General features: G+C 36.4%; 1 long non-coding RNA gene across 1 annotated transcript; it reads left to right on the top strand.

Annotated features, from left to right (window-relative positions):
- Nucleotides 1–7791: 7791 nt before the first annotated feature.
- Nucleotides 7792–17972, top strand: LOC139892900 (uncharacterized). Its single transcript, XR_011774283.1, has 4 exons — nucleotides 7792–9753; nucleotides 15783–15827; nucleotides 16924–17348; nucleotides 17445–17972. It is a non-coding gene; the product is annotated as an uncharacterized lncRNA (long non-coding RNA).
- The last annotated feature ends 5005 nt before the right edge of the window (nucleotides 17973–22977 follow it).

The raw sequence follows: 22977 nt of genomic DNA, 5'->3' as shown, positions 1-22977 counted from the left end.
CAAAGGAGAAGACCCTGTCAAGTCAACACAAACATCGCGACCACAATCTCGGGAATAAAGTAACACATCTGCAGGTCTGAGGGCCCTGTCGTTCCCTCCAGATAACCCAATGTCAACCTCCTTTCTCGCTGAAATCCCAGATCGATAACAAACATCAACAAGGGAATCCCGAACAATATTATGTCGATGCTTAATACCCACCATACCAGCACAAGACACGGCGTGATCCCCGAAAATATCCCCAGTAAAAACCCTTGAACAGGCAGAGCATGCCGTCGAGATAGAGAACAATGGAACACCTAACCGGTAGCACAACACACATCGGTAAGTCTTTGCGTTCATCGTCTGACCCAACCCCAAAATAGGGATTGCCCTTAGCCAAGCAGATGTGTGATCACCCTGCTGTGATTTCCATAAGGCCGATTATCGGGGAGATAACGAAAAAGTGGATTCGGCAGAAGCGGTAACCTTTGTGAAATAAACATCTGCCAATTTCTTCATGAGTATTGGGGCAGCGACCTCACTCGGATTACCTAAAATATCAAACCCAACCGTATTATTAAACAGACCCAATGCATCTTCAAAAGCACGACCAAAACCAACAATACCCGAGTGAGGTCGCTGCCCCAATACGGTTGGAACAGTTTTTTTTTCTCGTTTTGTATAAATGTCTCCATAATCTAACAATTTTTTTTATTTGTTGGTTACTGATGTGTGCTGCTTAGATTACGTGACTATCAATTTACACTATGCTTTCAATTATGATTTTATATTTGTTATGATACGCTACCAGTTGTGTTGGTTTATACATCCGAAAGTATATCACTAGCAATGTACACCATATTTTGAATTTAGACTTTTTCTATTAGTTGCCAACATATCATAATGGATATTTCAATTTGTTATATTTAAAAGTTTATCACTGGTAGGTACTTGAGTGAATACTTTTTTCTTACGGACATCTATTTATTATAGCAAATGCAGGTCGACGCTGACTTTTTCAGTTTAAGGTCGTTGAGTCGGCTGACCGACTTCAATTCGTTTCAAGGAGCTTTGTTGCCGTCTTTGGACATGTCAACCTCTCGGTGGAGTTTTCCTGCAGTCCTCGGACATGGTAGCATCTCCATTTGTAGACAACTGAAGTAATTGTATGATGCTATCGATAGCTCCGGTATAGAGGTAATAAAAAAGTTCAAAAAAGGCTATGATGATGAATATGTGGGAGTTGGGTCGAGCAATGAGAAAAAATGGGTTCGTATCTTGGCGAGGCAACCTACAGGTTGCAGCCATGGCGACTCATGCTCCTTTGCTTGATTACATACAAAAATCTGAGCTTTATTCCCCTTTTATATGTTTCTTGATTTCTATTATCATTGCTCTTTTATTTGTTTATTAATTTGTATTGTCTTTGTTATTCGTTTTGAATGATAATATATAATCAAAGGTAGATTTTATAATGTATTTTCATTTTGTACTAACATGCCTTTTTTAGTTGTTTTTGTGGTTACTCAGTATATTATACGGGTGGTGATCCTTCCGGTTGGTTATGAGAGGGTGCAGGTGCGTTTGCTTCTAATTCTCTGTGAGTATATAGTCCGTTGACTCCGTTTTATTAGTCTACAAAAGACTAATGTCAACTACGAAACATCAGAGGAGATCGATACAGAGTAATAATACCTCGCGTGAAGGTATTGATTGGCAAATAGTAGTGATAATCAATATTCAATATTAGTGATGTGGTATGATGAATGGTTAATGATTTGATATGCAATTGATAGGTAATTGTGATGTTTTTTTGGTAGCAGATTTTGTTGTGAATATATTCCTTGTATATGAATATGAGAGGGCGTCAAGGGAAGCATATCCACACTACATACAAGTGTGCGTCTTCTAAAGATGGTCAGAATGTGCAAGACAAATAACATGGTTTAGGAGGTAGTTTTACTTTGCCTTATGCGGCTACGTGTATGCCTTTTTTATTGGTTCATAGTATGCAATTGTTTAATGAATCGCGGCTATCGACAAATGATGGTCATTTTTGGACACTATAATTGTTTTTTGTTGTAGTTTGTGTGCCCAAAAAAACAGGATGTAAAATGTGACGTGTAAATCAGGTGCCTAATCAATAGCTTGCGTTAAAATCGCATAAAATTTTGAGCAGCAACGCGCGACCCTCTAACTCTTGTTTTAATCAAATGGGCGCAAACCAAAATGTGGTCAAATTCAATTTACCTATTACTGGCTTCCTCTTCCTTCGTTGAATAGTTGTACAGTTGGAGTACACTAGCGAGGAGATAAGTAACGCTAATATGGTATCCATGCAACATTTGCAAGCACAACTGGATAATCTCGTATAAAGTTTGATAATATTACAAATGTTACAATAGATATGCTCGATATGCAAGGTGCACGGAACTCCTTAAAACATTTTAGGTTGTTACAAGTTCATTCCATGGCTTCTTTGTCATCCTATTTTTGTGTATGAGGTGTTTATTCGGTTCCGTTGGCATCCCACCCGTTGTTTATGCAGAATGGAGTATATTTGTGGTCATTGTGGACAGCCTCCATAATGTCTGACCATAACTGAATACTATCAATCACCAATTCAAGTCATAACATCACTTTGAATGCGCACATAGTATAACTATTATTGGCTCATCTCTGGTGATTGTTATGAACGAAGACACACGCCTCGAGTTTTTCTTTAAAGAAATGTGGTTATTTCAAAAAGTATTTACTAGTTTCAAAATATTTATAAGATTAAATTACATCAGCAATCCCCGTGGTTAAACAATTATGGAAGATTATCAAGAAAAAAGAGTCGTTATGGTATATTTGGGTAGGGAAGAGTGAAAATCTCAAAACCGAATTCGAACCGGTACTGGTACCCAAAACCGAACCGATAGGGATTCGGTTTCGGTTCCGATTCTTGGTTTTGGATAAACTCGGTTTCGGTAATTTCGGTACCGGTATCGTTTCAATATGGGGAAACCAATTTTGAATATCGAATCATGGAAACTATAAAAGCTTCTTCTATTCTTCCTTATGAGTTATGAACAATTATACAAATATTCCTTATATGCGGATCAATTTTCATACATAAAATAAATATAGGTATATAATGGTGATGTTCAGTTTTCCTTTTTGCATACTTATGTTCTTAATTGTTTGTACTTGTAATTAACAAATATAGAACTAACAAATAAGTTATATTAACTAATACAATCGGTTCTATCGGTTCATCCTTAATGAATATGTATAATTTTGCTGAACATATCTAATTTGTTGCAAGTATAATTGTCTGCTTTAATTAATAATAATTTTCTAAATCTAAACATATATGATATATGTACTGTAAAGATGTAAATATAAGTTGCTGTAAGTAATTTTGTATACGTACATAATCTATCTATACATTATATTATATAAAGTGTATAAAGCGTGTGACGATACGTGTCAACTTCTGATTAATTTTTGTCACGTGTCAACGCACGGGTTTATAGATATTTAGATGTATGCATGCTTAGCTTCATTCAAGTTTGACTTAATGGTATTAGTTTGTACCTTAAACATATACAATTAGAGATGTACATATAATATTATTCTTAACGATCGGTTTAAAAATAACCTTTTAGGGACTCATGTATGGTGTTTTATCGATTATTTGTCGATTGAGGTTAAAATGATTCAATGGACGGGCTCAAAATCTATGCGCTAGTATTCAATAATAATGTTTTCGATACAAATGTTATCAATAATAACGATTTTTTATTTTTATTATACATTTGATAAGTATCGATATTAACTTTATCGACTACTAATTTATACAAATATCGTGCAACGCACGGGTTCATAAAACTAGTACTCCGTATGATATATAGACCATGAACAAAAATAACCGAAAAAACTCATTCGGTTCCATCGGGTACAATACCGAAAATACCGGTATTGAACCCCACCGTTTACAAAATTCAGGGTATGTGGGCAAAGATTACTTTCTCTTCTAGCGAGGCATGTGACTCTTTCTCATCAAATGTTAATCGTTGCTCACTGCTACTAAACCTTTATCGAGTAATTTTGTTGTTGATGAACGTATTGTTTGGGTTGAGACTTGAGATTCACGGGTTTCCTGCTTGCGCATGTGGCCCCATTGTTTATTAAAGAATTGCATCCACTTTTGGTAAGTTCTGCTTGTTAGACCCTAACCGAAATATTCCATGTAGTTTTGGTCGTGTTTGTGTTGCCTCTAATAATTTGCAACGTATTTCACTTTCTTTGCCTGTTTCAATACGTGGTGTCAAATACCAGGTTACTATTCATGAAATAGTGAGTTGGGTAGCTAGGTTCGAGAATGATAATGATCTTAACGACTCAGATGATGAGTGCAAAGAGGATCTTCATAAAGAAGCTTTAAACGATGTGTTAAAGGAGGACTGTATTGGTGATGTTTTAAAAAATGAGACTTTGGTCAATCAAAACCCTGCACCAGATGATAAACAAGAGGTTCATGTTGACAATGAAAGGGTAATTTTAATTCTAGTGATGATAGTGGGCCTAGCAGGCCTCCTGGCTTTGAAAATTTTCGTGATATTCAAGACCCAATTTTGGATCAACCATCAAACACGTGTAGCCCTGTCTACTTCACTTCATATGAAAAAGAATTTCAGTGGTTATTCGATTATTCAAGAGCTTTCCGAAGTTGCTGATTTAGAGTGCAACCTGGTTTGAATGCGAATTCATGTGACTATAATGTCACTGATTTCATCAACAGTTTGGGGGATGCTCACTGGTGGTGGAGGTTGAACGTTGCGGTTGGAGGGGCCAAATTTCTTATAATGTGTGATATGTTTTTTAGCAAGAAAAAACGCTAACTTTGGTGGACAAAGTTGCATATTTTATACACATTTTAGGAGACAATATCGATCATAATTGTACAACATCTAAGTTAACTTCTTAAACTTTACTTTTAAACTTGATTTCAAGGTAAAAATGCCTAAGAGATATGAAAGAATGAAGTAGATTGTTGATGAAAACAAATCTGCGCGCCTTCACCATTTTCTTCATATATTCTTCATACGGACTCCGATTTAGTTGATTCAAAAGCGCAAACGTCCGTAACTCAAAGGGCTACAAAATACCATTACTTGCTGAAAATTTTGAAGGGGCGAGGGCCCCCTCCTGCCCCTATAAAGCTCCGCCCATTGCTCATGTTGATGAATGAATGTGATGTCCCTTAATATTTGTGGCACAAATGATAGGCGAAAACGAGAGTTGGTTAACCAACTTTGTTTTTGTAACACACCATCCCACATTGGTTAGAGAATAAAAATTTGAATCATTTATAAGCTTAAAGTTGTGATTAAATAGCACGAGTATTTTCCACCATGGTTTTTATCCACCGAGCCTTCGATAAAAACACAGAAAATTTTGTAAACATACAAAGTATATACTCCGTATGTTATTTTACATTTTGAACCCTTGTTTTTACATTTATTCACATTTGATATGTGTTTTTCTAGTTGATAGCACATGTAATTTGAAATATAAAATACCAAATCTAAATTTAAACTTATATGTATGAAAATACAAAATTTATTCCAAGTATCCTGCACAAAAGTATTATGCAAATCAAGTGTTGTATTTGGCAAAACCATAAAGTATTCTGCAAACATTAAAAGTTTAAGCATTTTCTAAAAGTATTCGGAATGTTGCAGAACTATTATGCCAGTTTATACCGAATAGTTATCATATCTGCCGAATGGTTTGAAAATTGAACAAGTGTTGTAAGTACTCACACCTTAACTATTTTAGCATGTAAAAAATGAGGCCTTTGTTCCAACCAACTGGTAAACAGCCTCTATATTAGATGGGCCAAACCAAGAAGTTAAACGTTAGCTGTCGCTGCACAAGCAAACTACTTGTTAATATATCTGAACCAGGATTTTGATATGATTGGATAAGCAATTCTTCTGTTTGAATTCTTTTTTATGTCTCAGATAGCAAATTATCATCCTCTAGATGAGGATCTAGATTACCCCTAGATAGCTGGAACAGTCAGCTGAGACCAACTCTGATCCCAATTCTGTAAGCTTTTTTATCATTTTAATAAATTATTGTAGACTATATCTTTTGTTTAGTCTGGATATTTTTTTTTCTGCTGCAATTGGTTTTTTGAAGTTCCTATTGTTTATTATGCAATATGAATTATACGATTCATCTTTGACGTTCTATTCTGTCAAAATTTTGTGTTCTGCTTTCATCGGTTAAATTGCTAACTTGGGCATATGGCTACGTAATCAAAACAGTTTAATTACTGTCGATCAACGTAATTGGACAGCTACCTAACACACACTATGCATGGACCGGTTTGCGTGTTTCATGTCTCGGTCATGACAGAGTTAATTCTAGTCGTGAATATACTTTATCAGTCATGACCAAGTAAATTCTAGTCCCGAATTGAAATTCTCGAACATAACTGAGAAATCTCTAGTCGCGATTAGAGATTTCCAGGTTATAACCAACACATGGAACAATGCAAGACACAAGCTCCTAGACGCAACTTGCGTCTTGCGAACTGAGAGGACAAATTCGCAAAAGAATTGAGAATCCGATTAATATCACATCTAACTGCCTTTGTAGTGCTCTAGCTATCTCTTTCTCTTTTTCAGATATTGAAGCAAGGTTGCAGAACTCGGAACTTGAGGAAACCTCGGTCGGAGGTTTTTAGGGAGTTCTTGGACCCTTGGGGAGATCTCGGGTTAGAACTGGGATACTAACTAACATTGATTTTTTAGTTTTTTGAAATAGATATATACGGAATATGTTTTAACACATGTTCTAATAGACTTCGAGTTTATAATTATATATGTTCTAATAATGTATGTTCTAATATTTGTTCTAATAAAACTCGTTGTCCTGAATTTTTACATACTGTAATCGGGAGCCAAAAAAGTTATACTTTGATCGAGTCGTTCACTGAGTTTGACTCGAGTTGCCGAGTTTTAGACCGAGTTGGGGAGAAACTCGGCCATTGATTGATTTTTTGACCGAGTTAAATTAGTTCGAGATCTTGGTGAGCAATTGAAACTAATATATCCCGGATATATTGTTGGTGATTATAGTGTCACCGGCCATTTTGTGTGATAAGGTAAGTTACTTGAGATAAGGGAGTTTCGACTTATGTTTGTTAGTTGGTATCTTTTTTGTCAAAAGACACAACTTTTCATGAAATGGTGTTACTCTTCATGAAAATGTATAACCTTTTTATGAAATAATGTAACCATTCATGGTTAAATTTTAGTCAAAATATGTGACCATATATGAACACCTTTTCACTAAAATGTATAACATTTCAATCTCTATAAATAAAGAATGCTTGTCTCAAATTTAGATGATGAAATTTTGCTAATGACAGCCCTTAGGGGTGTCGTTAACACACTTTAAAATGTTGTATTTTTTGATAATCGCCTTTATGAAAATGACTAATAGCCGCCATATACAATATACTAATGCATGTAAACGACAGCCCTTAGGGCCGTCGTTAGCAATATCCTAAAAAACATAAGCTCTTCCATCTTGAAAAATAAGCTCTAGCAGCTCCACCTAGCTCATCCAAAGCGTAATTCAGGCTACAAATGATGAGTTATTCATGGTCTTATGTTGATTCTTTTACGTGCTTTGAGTTCTGACATTTTGTTTGTGGGTTGCCTGTGTACTTATTACTCTCTTTTTTTTTTTTTTTTTTTCCTATACCCACAGTACAATCATCTTCCGCCCCAAATTTTTTTCAATCTATAAAAGTTAAAAAAACATTCAGAAATTATAAACATCAATTACGACATTGTTCCCTTCGAATTAGACTTCACCGCCACCATCATTATATTCGTGACGGTTTTCCGAACACAAACGTACGAACTTTACCAGCGGTGACCAACTGAACATCGATCACGCGCTGCATCGCTGCTGAAGAAAATAGGGCAGCCAAAAAAGATAAGCCCTAATTTTGAATTTTTATCCATCTTTGTCACTTTGACTGCCGTTGTTCCCGCTTCCCGGCTTTGACCCTCGTTGACTCTTTTTGCCGTTTGTATACAAGACGCAACCAACGTGATGAACGATTTTCTAGCGGCTGTCTCAGCCATTTTTTACAAGTCTGTCACTCAACACATCTAAGTAGCAACACATCTAAGTTATGATCTATCATTTTTAGTAATTTCCAGCCCTCTGATTAAGATCAGAATAATGTTCCCAATAATTAAATATCGTTGTCATGGATTAATTTTGAAGATTTAGTTCTCTTAGATAATCTTCAAATACTAGAGCAGTTTTTTTTTAATCCACATGTTTCAGCATGATTCAACAACTACTATCATCACACTCAAAGCTCCTTTGGGTGCTATCTACCTTGTGGGGTTGATGCCATCCAATGCCCATAATATTTCCCAAAATGACGCGTATGATAGCCTAATACGATTTTTACCCTTGTAAACCATATCGTAATACAATTATGTCGTATTCACATCATGAGATGTTTGTATTCGATTATTATCAGCCTTCATGATGTTCTTCTCACAAAGTCACCATGGACTCTTTCACCAAATACAACAATGTAAACATTTTCAACCCTTACGTGAAGGCGGCAAAATTTTTGATGATTTTCTTAAAACTCTGCAGCCTCCGATCTTATTGACTCGTTGAAATCTACTCGCATATTTGCTAAAAACGCAAGAAATCTCTCACTGAAAGTAGGTTTATAATCCCAATCTATATCATAAAGCAAAGCACCATAGGTAAAGATTTCTATTTTTGGGAGAAGAAGTTGTAATAACCTATAACTCTAGAAAACGGTAAAAATTTGTTAGCCGGAATTTCAATTAGATCAAATTCACAACGATTGTTACCGTTTTTTTACGGCTCTAGTTTATTATAACTTCTCCCTAAATAGAAATTTCGGCTTCCTATATTGCTTTTACTTTGTGATATAGATTGGTATTGTACACCTACGTTCAGTAAGAGGTCTTTTGAGATTTTAGCAAATATTCGAGTGGATCTCAACGAGTAAAAAATATCGGAAGACGTGATGTTAAATGTGGAGTTTTTCAAACAAATCGTCCAAAATTATGTCGTCATCACATGATGGCTGAAAAGGTTTACGTTGTTGGATTTGGTGGAAGAGCTCATGGTAACTTTGTGGTGAAGAACATCACGGAGACTGATAATATTCGAATATAAACATCTAATGGTGTGAAGATGGCATAATTGAATTATAGTGAATTGTATTACAGTGTGGCTTACAAGGATTTAAGTGGTATTAGGCTATCGTACGCGTTATTTGGGGAAACAATGTGGGCGTTAGGTGGGTCAATCCCTACAAGGTAGATACCACTTAAGGGAGCTTTGAGTTGTGGATATGGTGGTTGACGAATCATGCTGAAACAGATGGATCGAAAAGAAGATTGTTTGGGTATTTGAAGATGATCTAAGAGGAATCTTAAGGGACATTGATGATTAATTATTAGAACATTATTATGATCTTAGAGAGATTACCTGAAGTAACACGAGTATCAACTCAGAGGGCTGGATATGACTAAAAACGGTAGAACTATCATCAGATATCATAACTTAGATGTGTTGCATGAATGTAGTGCAGTGACACCTTTTCCGGATGAGAAAAAGAGGGCGGAGGAGCCGAAACCAAAGGAAGGGGTAAAAGAAGGTCCATCTAATCCATGAAATATTAATTCGTTGTCTCGGGTACTTAATCCGTGACCTTCAAAATTCCATAAATTTGTTACAAACTGTTGGAAATTTAGTGTAATTGAGGGATTTAATCTACACTTGTAAATGGGTTAGGAGGTACAGAGTGTACACCCATTAAGTGATAGATTGTCCGGACCCGAAAGTGGTTTTCCATTATCACAAATTTGAGTGATTACGGACGTATTATTCCTGCACTATGTGAAACATCTCCATCGTGGAAATAAAACAAACAACTTTATGTAAAGGATTTGTTTTAGATTTGAAAACGATTTCCTAGATTTGGTTGTTGGAAATAAAACAAACAACTTTATGTAAAGGATTTGTTTTAGATTTGAAAACGATTTCCTAGATTTGGTTGTTGGAAATAAAACAAACAACTTTATGTAAAGGATTTGTTTTAGATTTGAAAACGAAATTAGTTAGTGAAACATCTCCATCGTGGAATAATACTTGTTTTTGGGTGCCTATAAATAAGGACTATCATTTATGAGAATAAGATATACGAAAAACACCTTAATACTCTTATGCAAAAGAGTTCTTGTTTACTGCCAATAACAAGAACTAATCTCTGTCTTATCCCAAAGTGATATTCGTGTAACCCAGGCAATAAGGGTCGAATAATTACTTTCGGAAAGTGATACCACGATTCAGTGATTTATCCGGCTATCGATTATTTTACCCTACACGAAATTTCAATAAAACCTCCAACAATCGAAAGTAATTATTCGTTATAATCGATGGCGGCTACGATGAAACACATGACGGCGAATTTCTCCAAACTTGATAAGTTTGAGGGAATTGATTTTAGGAGATGGCAAAAGAAGATGCACTTCTTTCTGAGCAGCATGAGTGTGGTGTACGTACTCAGCACACCAATTCCTGAAGATCATGGTGATGATGCCACTATTGAACAAATTTGGAAAAGGTGCAAGTGGGAGAACGATGACTACATCGCTAGAGGTTTAATCCTCAATGGTATGGCTGATTCCCTTTTTGATATTTACCTAAATGTTGAATCTTCTAAAGAACTATGGGACTGTTTAGAAACCAAGTATATGTCTGAGGATGCTTCTAGTAAAAAGTTCCTTGTGAGTAATTTTAATAATTACAAGATGGTCGATTCTAGACCGGTCTTGGAACAATACAATGAGCTCATTCGTATACTTGGTCAATTCACACAACATAAGATGAACATGGATGAGTCTATTCAAGTCTCAAGCATAATTGATAAACTACCTCCATCTTGGAAAGAATTTAAACATTCTTTGAAACATAAGAAGGAGGAGTTAACTCTTGTTGAGTTGGGTAGCCATCTGCGTATTGAGGAATCCCTCAGGTTGCAGGATAATGACAAGCCAAAGAGCAACGAAGTTGCTGGTACGTCTATTGTCAATATGGTGGAACATAAAAAGTTCACTAGTAATAATGACAAAAAGGGCAAACATAAACATCAAGGTTATAACAAGGCTAATCCGAACAAGAAGTCTAAATTGACTTGTTGGAAGTGTGGTAAAACTGGACACATGAAAAAGGATTGCAAGGTTATTTTTGGTAATAATAATGCCAAAGGATCTAGCACAAGCGGTTCGGGAAATGGTTTAAACAACCACAACTCGAAAGGTCAGAATATATTTAATAATTCAAATGAGAATTATTATGTTTCATATATATCTGAGGCTTATTTTGTGCAGGATGATGATGTCGCGTGGTGGGTTGACTCGGGAGCCACCACCCATGTATGCAAGGATAGATTTTGGTTCAAGACTTACGAGTCCGTGACTGATGGATCAATTCTTCATATGGGAAATGAGTCAACAGCCTCTGTTCATGGACGTGGAAGTGTGGATTTGTGTTTTAGTTCTGGAAAAACTATTTGTTTGTTTGATGTTTTGCATGTACCACAAATAAGAAAAAATTTGGTTTCCAGTAGTGTGTTAAATTGTTGAGGTTATAAACAAGTGATTGAATCTGATAAGTTTGTTTTGTCAAAACATGGTATGTTTGTTGGTTTTGGTTATTTATGCAATAGAATGTTTAGACTTAACATTAATCACTTGAATGTTAATTTTGCTTTTATATCTACTTCTAGCATAAATAATTCTACACTTTGGCATGCTAGACTAGGACATATACACTTTAAAAGAATGCAAGATATGTCTAAAGATGGATTAATACCGGTTTTTGACATGAACAATGAAAAGTGTAAAACGTGTATGTTAACAAAGATCACTAAGAAACTATTTCAAAATGTACATCGTGATACTGAAATTTTGGAATTAATACATAGTGATTTATGTGATTTGCATGCTACTCCTACTTTAGGGAACAAGAAATATTTTGTGACTTTTATTGATGATGCTTCTAGATTTTGCTATGTTTATTTGTTACATACTAAGGATGAAGCATTAGATAAATTTAAAATATTTAAAACTGAAGTAGAATTACAACAAAAGGCTTTGATTAAAAGACTTAGAACAGATAGGGGAGGTGAATACATTGACCAATCGTATTTCCAATCCGTTGGTATTATCCATGAGACCATAGCTCCTTATACTCCACAACAAAATGGTATATCTGAAAGGAAGAATATGGTCCTTAAGGAAATGGTTAATTCCATGTTATTCTATTCGGGTTTAAGTGAAGGATTTTAGGGGGAAGCTATGTTAACAGCTTGTTATTTGCTTAATAGAGTTCCTAACAAAAGAAACAAGATTACACCTTATGAACTTTGGAAAAAAAGGAAACCTAACTTGAATTATCTTCGGGTATGGGGCTGTAGGGCGGTTGTAAGACTACCTGATCCCAAGAAGAAAAGTTTAGGTGAAAGAGGTATAGATTGCATATTTGTTGGATATGTTGAACATTCCAAGGCATATAGGTTCTATGTAATAGAGCCTAATGAGTTTGTCTCAATCAATTCTGTGATTGATTCAAGGGATGCAATCTTTGATGAAAATCGATTTTCATCTATACCTGGACCAAAGGATATGATTCCAAGTAACAATGGAATCAATAAGGATTGTAATGATGAAGTCTCTGAAAAGGCTGTTGATCAGTCACTTGAGCTTCGAAAAAGCAAAAGAAAAAGGAAACCTAAATCATTTGGACCAGATTTTCAACTATACTTAGTTGAAGGTTCTAGGGATGATGTTTCTACCCAATATTCGTATTGTTTCAATGTTGATGATGATCCTAAAACATATGATGAAGCAATGAGGTCTCGGGATGTTGCATTCTGGAAAGAGGCAATTAATGATGAGATAGATTCTATCATGGGCAATAACACTTGGGTGTTAGCTGATCTACCTCCTGGTTGCAAACCATTGGGTTGCAAATGGATTTTCAAAAAGAAGATGAAGGTGGATGGAACTATTGAAAAGTTCAAGGCAAGGTTAGTCATTCAAGGCTTTAGACAAAAGTCTGGAATTGACTATTTTGATACTTATGCTCCTGTGGCACGTATCACTACCATTAGACTGCTGATTGCTTTGGCTACAATTCACAATCTGGTTATTCACCAGATGGATGTGAAGACAGCATTCTTGAATGGTGATTTGGATGAGGAGGTTTATATGAACCAACCTCAGGGCTTTTGTCATGCCAGAAAATGAAGGCAAGGTGTGCAAACTTGTGAAGTCCTTATATGGTTTGAAACAAGCACCTAAGCAATGGCATCAAAAGTTTGATGAAGTGATTTTATCTAGTGGTTTTAAATTAAACCAAGCAGATAAATGTGTATATAGTAAATTTGATGATTCTGGTAAAGGAGTTATAATTTGTCTATATGTTGATGACATGTTAATCTTTGGGACTGACCAATGTCAGGTTGATTTAACAAAAGAATTTTTGTCATCAAAATTCTCCATGAAAGATATGGGGGAGGCTGACGTTATCCTTGGCATTAGGATCAAACGTGAAAGCAAAGGAATTTCGATTTGTCAATCTCATTATATTGAGAAGGTGTTGAAAAAGTTCAATTGCTTTGAATGTAATCCTGTGAGTACCCCTGTTGATCCAAGTGAGAAGCTTATGCCTAATCAAGGTGAAGCTGTATCACAACTTGAGTATTCTCAGGTGATTGGCTGTTTGATGTACGCCATGATTTGTACAAGGCCGGATATTGCTTTTGTTGTGGGAAAACTGAGTAGATATACTAGTAATCCTAGTACTCATCACTGGCAAGCAATTAGGCGGGTACTGAAGTACTTGAAGAAAACTATGGACTATAGTTTATCTTATAATGGGTTTCCTTCGGTAATAGAAGGATATTCTGATGCGAGTTGGATAACCAATATTGAAGATCATTCTTCAACGAGTGGTTGGGTGTTCTTGCTTGGGGGAGGTGCTATTTCATGGGTTTCTAAGAAGCAGACATGTATTACCAACTCAACGATGGAATCTGAGTTTGTTGCTTTAGCTGCTGCTGGTAAAGAAGCAGAATGGCTTAGAAACTTGATCCATGAGATACCATTATGGCCTAAACCTATAGCACCCATGTCTATCCATTGTGATAGTGCTGCGACATTGGCAAAGGCTTATAGCCAGATGTACAATGGAAAGTCTAGACACTTAGGTGTCAGACATAGCATGATTCGTGAACTCATCATGAATGGGGTGATTTCTATAGTGTTCGTGAGGTCACAACAGAATTTAGCTGATCACTTGACGAAGGGATTGGCAAGAGACTTGGTAACCAAGTCTGCTGTGGGGATGGGTTTAAAGTCCACATAAATTTCTAATTATAAGATACCCAATTCCCTTCTGATGAAAATTAGAAGTTGAATTCAATGTGAAAGGCTTATACTTAGAAATTTGGAGTACAAAATTTTGCATCATCTCAAGGTAAGGTATGTACTCGGACCTGTTGAAGGTGAGGATGAAGTTTAGCTTCTTAATGGTTTATTTGAAAAAGTGCAATAGCAGGTGCATGACTGAAATGAACTACCTATGTGAATGTGAAGTTTTGCCGCTTTAACAAAGCTTGGACTTTTGCTTTAGATACATTCATGAATGGATATGGACACATGGCTTGTAAAGTGTCAGGATAGCTTTAGAGTATTTGAAAACTTATGTGTATGTTATTTTCAGTTATTCAAATGGGTTGAAGGGTTCAATTCTTAGAACACCCCGATTCTCGAATATTTGGAATGTGTAATGTACTAAGGTGAAAATTCAATCTTCAAGATATTTTCATTTATGCATAAGTTTTTGTTTTAATTTGTTAAATTCTCATGAAATGAATTGCACTAAATTGGGGAGGATTGTTGAAAATTTAGTGTAATTGAGGGATTTAATCTACACTTGTAAATGGGTTAGGAGGTACGGAGTGTACACCCATTAAGTGATAGATTGTCCGGACCCGAAAGTGGTTTTCCATTATCACAAATTTGAGTGATTACGGAAGTATTATTCCTGCACTAGGTGAAACATCTCAATCGTGGAAATAAAACAAACAACTTTATGTAAAGGATTTGTTTTAGATTTGAAAACGATTTCCTAGATTTGGTTGTTGGAAATAAAACAAACAACTTTATGTAAAGGATTTGTTTTAGATTTGAAAACGATTTCCTAGATTTGGTTGTTGGAAATAAAACAAACAACTTTATGTAAAGGATTTGTTTTAGATTTGAAAACGAAATTAGTTAGTGAAACATCTCCATCGTGGAATAATACTTGTTTTTGGGTGCCTATAAATAAGGACTATCATTTATGAGAATAAGATATACGAAAAACACATTAATACTCTCATGCAAAAGAGTTCTTGTTTACTGCCAATAACAAGAACTAATCTCTGTCTTATCCCAAAGTGATATTCGTGTAACCCAGGCAATAAGGGTCGAATAATTACTTTCGAAAAGTGATACCACGATTCAGTGATTTATCCGGCTATCGATTATTTTACCCTAAACAAAATTTCAATAAAACCTCCAACACAAACTTTCTCAAATGAACTGAGTTGTTTAACTTTTTGTGATAACATTTACCAGAATGATTTTGTAGTCACTGATTTGGTTTTCCTTTAGGTTAACTCTCAACTCATCAGCACTGATGCTCTTTTTGCCGAGAAGGTAATCAGTCTTATTAAATAATGATATTCCTGAATACACCCATATTGCCCGAACGATCTTCTTAAATAATGATATTCTAAACTGATCAGCAACTTGTTAGATCATCCTATTGTTACCAATGACAGTTATTGGTCTTTATTTAATTTTTTTTTTTTTTTTTTTTTTTTTTTGAAAGGCGAGCCCCTAAAATGTTGTTTTAAAATGAAGACACACGTCTTGAGTTTTTTTTAGGGATGGTGGTTATTTAATAAAATATTTAAAGGAGTCTTGTAGTGTCAAAAATATTTATAAGATTAAATTACATCAACAGTCTCTATGGTTAACATGCAATTATATCAATGATCCTTATTTATTACAGTAGTAATAGTAATTATACTTATATTGGCCGTCCCTATCTTTCTATATAATGCACAAAGATAATCCTTCCACTAACAATAAATAATTTTGTTAACTCCAAAGCTTATGATTTTTTCACACACCCTCCCAATTTTGTTACTCCAAAGCAAGTGACCTGAAAGTGTACTCCAAAAGATCAATGAGAGTCGCGTTTTAAGTCATTGAAAGGAATGGAATGAAGTATTATTGATTAAACAATTATGGAAGATTATTAAGAAAAAAGAGTCATTATGGTATATTTGGGTCAATTTAGTTATAACTAGTTAAAGATCTGACCGCGCGTTGCTGCGGTCAGGACGTTGCTACATTTGAGTTGGTAGTTCTGCGATCATAACATGTTATATAATTTTGGGAAAATAACATAAGCATAAGGTCATTTAATTTACAGGCAACAGTCTTTAACCATGTATGGAGCAATGGCATATTTACATTGACTATACTATAAACTGTCAGTCTGTAGTTACATTGACTATACTATAAACATGAGTGTCTTTAAATTGTCATTTGGTGTTGTTATCGCCACGCCGCTTGTTGTTTAGTCCTTTTTTCTTGGCATCCATGTTGTCTGACGTCTGTAGTGGATTGGAACAGTAGGCTTTTACCTGCTGATCTATTCGTTGTGGCCGTGTTTGTGTCGGCCACTGGCCTTATTTTTTTACCACGCCATATTATTTTTACAACGCCTTGTCTCTATTTGTAGGTTATATGTTATCGATGTGGCACAGATTTCCTACCACTGCTATTACTTGCATTATATAGGCTACAAAAAAGATTTTGGTGGAGTGTTGATTACCGGATGTTGGTGGCACTGTGTTGCGGGGTGTATTTATGTCCCTTGCTGCTAGCCAATTAGCGATGTTTCCGATGCTTTAGTAGATTCATGTATCAAAGAAAAGAGACAGATTTAAAACTTCGTCGACAATATAACAAATAGAAGAGGCTTGCCAACAGTATAAACAGTCTAGCATGCATATTTTTTGCAATTCGGTAAAGTTATTCCAAATAATTACTATCAAGCAGAGGTCACGGAGCAAAGCAAATTTTATTAGTAGTAAATAGTAAACTGACAAACAAAGTGATAATGATAAGGCATACTGTTAACAGCTGCCAATATGAATTGTGCAGGCAAGTAAAAACTGTTTGAATACAATCTTAAAGAAAGTAACCATGTAATCTTTATTTTTTTGGTTATTGGTTTTGATGACTTACCTGGTATTGCAGTTGGTGTTGGCTTGAATCGGTGATCAAGAATGAAATACAATTGCATCAGAAAATCATTCGTAGGTCAAGAGTGAACAACCATTAACAAAATCAATTCTTGCATAAAAAAGAATAACCAATAGTCGACGACGCATATAGGATATAAAACACAAAATAGCCACAACTATGAACAAATGCGTTGTCGTATCCCATTGATGTGACCAGAGCTTTGCAGCTCACGCCAACCAATTTGTCTGCGTCGTCGGAGAAGAATGTGAACATTGTTGTTGCTGTTGGTCATTTATTATTTGTTAGAACTGAGTATTGTTGGTCTGTAGTGCGTCTAGTGTTATGAGATTTACCTGACTATGTATTGTCCTTTGGCGTTGTGGTTTGGACATTCTAGGTATGGCGGACTTCCTTTCAGCTTTTTTTTAGACGTTGGGCATCCGTAATAGAACCATTCTTTGGGTGTTTGTATATTTCCGATTGTGTCTTCGCACGTCGTCAGACGACCCTGTATTTATGAGTTTTGATTTATAGTATAATATCCGCGTTCTTTTTTCTTTATGAATTGTTTTTGTACCTTGTATGTTGCTGGAATGTGCTGCATTAGTTCGGCAAGTGTATGTCAATTTTTTACTTTTTCTTGTTATGGATCGTCGTAGTGCCTGTGGTCTAGTTGTAGCAGTGGCTTTTCTTCGAACTTTGCCTTGTACCTGTGTTATATGTTGTACAGTTACAATCAAAGTGAATCATCAGTCCATTTTGTTTACGATTTTATTTACAGAGGATATGCTTCGAATCATGTATGACATACATTTAGGTAAACATACATTTAGCATAATTACAGTGTCAGGTATTGTTGGCATTGTTGGATATCCGGATTGAAGTAGTTATGTGCTCCCGATATTCCAGATAGTTGGAGTTCTCCAGTGATTGTGGTGTGTGAAATTACCTAGTTAGTAGGCTGGTCATAATTTGGTATAGAATTGAAAGTTCTTTAAAAGACAATTTGTGTAATTCAACATATACAACATACCTATTTGCAAAATTTGGCTTTACGATCGTGTCATGTGGTATAAAATTGAGTAGCACCAGTGGTAAATTAAGAAGAGTAAGTAGACTAAGCTTAACAACAGCAGGTAATACGGTTAGGAATTAAAGAAAAAATATGTCCGTTAAGTGACTTACGTTGATTTTCTTTTACCTAGCACGCACTCGCAGCTATGATAACTTGTTTTGGTGTAGTATTGTATGTTGCGAGGTCAAAGTTAGTTGCGTCATCATTCCATATGGGTAGTTGTATGACTTGGTCGCTGTTTTGGTTCGTTCTCAATAGCCAAGAGATGCTCATCTTAGGGTGATCCTTTTGTCGACGGATGTTCATATTACACTCGTAGACTTGAAAATTAGGTACATGTCATAAAACATATGGGAGCATGCTAAATAAGAAGAGTCAACGTGTCTCCAAAGTCACACTAAAAAAATAAATAAAAATAAAATAAAATAAAATAGAAGAGGGGTAATAATAAGAATCGAACATAAGTCCCCTCAGACACAATACCCCTCATACATGTTTAAATTGTTAAAAATAAAACATAACATTCCTTATAAATGTATAAAACGACACCGATAAAAACTTAAAACGACACAAAAGTTGGTAGCTAATAGTATATACTATGAAGTGGACTACACAGTGGAAGTACACCAATTCTGTTATAAAATTTTCGATGACTAAACATATATTATGATGACTATCCATCCATTAATTCAAACTCGAACTCAAACACTTAACGAATTCAGTGTGGTTTCATCACACATTAATTTTTCATGAAATCAATCTTAGGGGACAACACACACATACCCATATCTAACCAACCATGCAAGATGTACCTTTCTATATCTGTTTCCCATAAAGTTGACTATAGTCATGGAATATGCAGTAGCTGACTCCTGAAAAAAAAAATGCATGTATTTAGATGCGTTGTTGTCGATGTTCAGGTTTAACTTTGGAGGATTTGAATAGCAAAATGACGCCACGACCGCCTGCCATCAGATACATAAAAATAAAATGAAATCATTATGGAGAGGGGACCCACTAAAGTGGAATTGGGAGAGAACTATAGAAAATAAGTAGACGGTACCTTCATATCAAGACGATGAACATTGAAGATGTCTTTCATGGAGTGTGAGTTATATGCTAATAAATACAGTCTATATGCATCTTTAGCTAATTTGTTCAAATAATAGTTGGTTGGCAACCAATTTTTCCTACATAAAACATACCAAACGAATCAATAGCTAATCCTAGAAACGTTAATTTAATTAACATACTAAGGTTAAAGTGACAACTTCAACCCAATTTGCATCAGGCCTAATCTTGTTCAACAAATGTATACCCATATCAAAAAAATTACCCATTTTTACCCATTATCCAACTGACTCGTCTTACCACATCTATCCTCAAGCAAGCATTTACATACCAGGTTTCGCAGCCTAACATATACATTTACCGGATTACCGGTCAGTTTAATGATATACATGGGTTGAGGTAGATATGTTGGTTAAATCTTTCACATGATTTCACCGAAACTAATAAGAACTCAAAGACAGCCAACATTAACATAAAAGCTTCAAGAATTGAGATGAAAAATGCTCAATACAACTAACAGATTTTTATCTTTTTTCTCAACCAATTTTCTTTTTTTCACATAACAGCCTCTGCATACTTATTTTATCTTTTTTTAGGTGACATTACTTACCCACTTTAACACCCAAACCCAAACAGACACAATGCACACACAAAAAAAAACACCTCCGTCGGAATGCAGAGCAACCCAAAAGCAAGCATCGGATAAAAAATAATAATCTAAACAAAAACAATTGAAATGTCAGCTAAGCTACAATATGTAGAAAAATAGCTAATAACTAAATATTTAACAAAAACGGCCATAATATGCAAAAAAAGAGACATAAGTTTTTAAGATAGAGATATACCTGAAATTGACTTTAAGATTGTAGAATCAAGCAGCTTTAGATTTTGAATACCCAATCTGACCTAATTTCACCAAAAGGGGAATAAATACCTGATTTCACTGTTGAAAGTCACAAGCCCAGACGAAAGTGAAAAGTTTAGGTTGAGATTTAAGATAATAGAGAAGAAAAGTAAGAGTTTGGGTAGTTTATGTTGCGCACCTCGCGATAGATACAGGCCTGGAGAAACCCTAATTTTTTCTTTTTTTTTGTTTGGTCGAAGTGATGGAACGGAGGTGTGTACAGCCGTAAAAAGCGCCACAGAGTTTGGGAAGATGGCGATGCAAGGTTGGTTTGTTTTGGGAGGAGATTCACGCAGGAATGGAGGGGTTGGGGAAGGTGGTGGACGGAGGAAAGGTAGGGCAGTTTTAAAGGGTAAGTAGGATGTGGTTTTGGGATGTTTTGTAAAAGAAACGGCCAAAATTGGGGTGGCGTGTAGTGTGTAAGATAATAATAAGATAATACTAAGATAATAAGATGATGATAATAATTAATAATAATATTTGACAGAGAATTTTCTTATGTTGTCAGTGGTTGATGATGAGGTCCTTGATTTGGAAGAGCGTAATATTAAGCAATGTCGTAGCAAGATTTGTGATGGCCATTACATCGCTGCAGCTCGTGTTCTTTCTTCATCAGGCGTTGCTCCTTATAATGACGCCACACTGGCGGACTTGCTGTCTAAGCACCCTTCTTCTATCGCTCCATCCTTGCCTGATATGACGGTTGATCACCTTCACCTCGTTACGACTTCTGCTGTTGTTTTGGGCCAGATTAAAAGTTTTCCTCGGGGCACTTCATGTGGTAGGGATGGTTTACGTGCACAACACCTTATGGATTGCTTGAGTGGTGCTGCTGTGGCAGTCTCGGATGAGTTGGTTGGCTCTATTACCGGAGTCGTTAATCTCTTTCTAGCTGGAAGGTGCCCTATGGAATTAGGAGAGTATATTGCTAGTGCTCCCCTCACACCGCTTGTCAAGCCCGGCGGTGGTCTTCGTCCTATTGCTGTGGGTACTGTTTGGCGACGTCTTGTTTCGAAGGTTGGCGCTGCTATGGTTGGCCAGTCTTTGGGAAGTTACTTCGATGGTCTTCAGTTTGGTGTTGGTGTTTCTTCAGGTGGTGAGGCTATTCTTCATGCTGTGAATCGGCTGATTGAGGATCGTGGCTCTGATGTTGGCCTCTCTATGTTATTAGTTGATTTTCAAAATGCCTTCAATCTAGTTGATCGTACGGTCATGTTACGTGAAGTTCGCCGCCTTTGTCCGAGCATTTCTCGGTGGGTTGAATTTTGCTACTCTAATCCAGCCAGATTGTATTATGGGAACCACACATTATGGTCTTCTCAGGGGGTGCAACAGGGTGATCCCCTTGGTCCGCTGCTTTTTGCTTTGGTCCTACAACTCTTGGTTTCTAAAATCAGAGATAATTTTGAGGTTTGTCTTCAGGCGTGGTATTTGGATGATGGTACTATTATTGGGGACACTTTGGTGGTGGGGAAGGTTTTGCATTTGATTATGGAGGATGGGCCTCGTTTTGGGCTGCATCTCAACGTTGAAAAAACAGAAATTTTCTGGCCTACGGAGGACCCTCGCAGCAGGCAAGTAGGTGTCTTTCCTCCTAATATTGCTCGGCCTTTAAATGGTGTTAAGTTGCTTGGGGCTCCCGCAAGTTCCGATCCTGGTTTTAGTAGTGAACTGGTGATGCAAAGGGTGACCAAGTCCATTGCGCTTATGGATAAGGTTGCTAAGCTTGATGATCCTCAGTGTGAGTTGTTGTTGCTTAGGGCATGTACGGGAGTTTCTAAACTCTATTTTTCCTTGCGTACTTGTCCTCCTAGTATATTTGAGGCGGCTCAACGCGCTTTCGATGGAGCCCTTCGATCTTCCTTGGAGCGTATTGTTACTGCTTCAGGGTCTGGGTTTGGTGATTGGCAGTGGCGGCTTGCCACCTTGCCATTTGCATTTGGAGGGCTTGGTGTTTATTCTGCGGGCGATGTTCGTCATTATGCTTTTCTGGCTTCTCGATTACAGTCTGCTGGATTGCAGACCAAGCTCCTACGTCATGCGAGTATTGTTGGTCTTGGTCGTGCTTTTGAAGATGCATTGGGTCTGTTTAATAAAACGGTTGGGTTTGATATTTTAGGTAATCCGAGTGAGGTCGCTGCCCCAATACTCATGAAGAAATTGGCAGATGTTTATTTCACAAAAGTTACCGCTTCTGCAGAATCCACTTTTTCGTTATCTCCCCGACAATTGGCCTTATGGAAATCACAGCAGAGTGATCACACCTCTGCTTGGCATAGGGCAGTCCCTATTTTGGGGTTGGGTCAGACGATGAACGCAAAGACTTACCGATGTGTGTTGTGCTACCGGTTAGGTGTTCCATTGTTCTCTATCTCGACGGCATGCTCTGCCTGTTCAAGGGTTTTTACTGGGGATATTTTCGGGGATCACGCGGTGTCTTGTGCTGGTATGGTGGGTATTAAGCATCGACATAATATTGTCCGGGATTCCCTTGT

This window comes from Rutidosis leptorrhynchoides, chromosome 2 (genome assembly GCF_046630445.1).
Source record: "Rutidosis leptorrhynchoides isolate AG116_Rl617_1_P2 chromosome 2, CSIRO_AGI_Rlap_v1, whole genome shotgun sequence".
NCBI lineage: Eukaryota > Viridiplantae > Streptophyta > Magnoliopsida > Asterales > Asteraceae > Rutidosis > Rutidosis leptorrhynchoides.
Note: the sequence above shows the minus strand (reverse complement) of the source record. Positions and strands in the feature narration are given on the sequence as shown.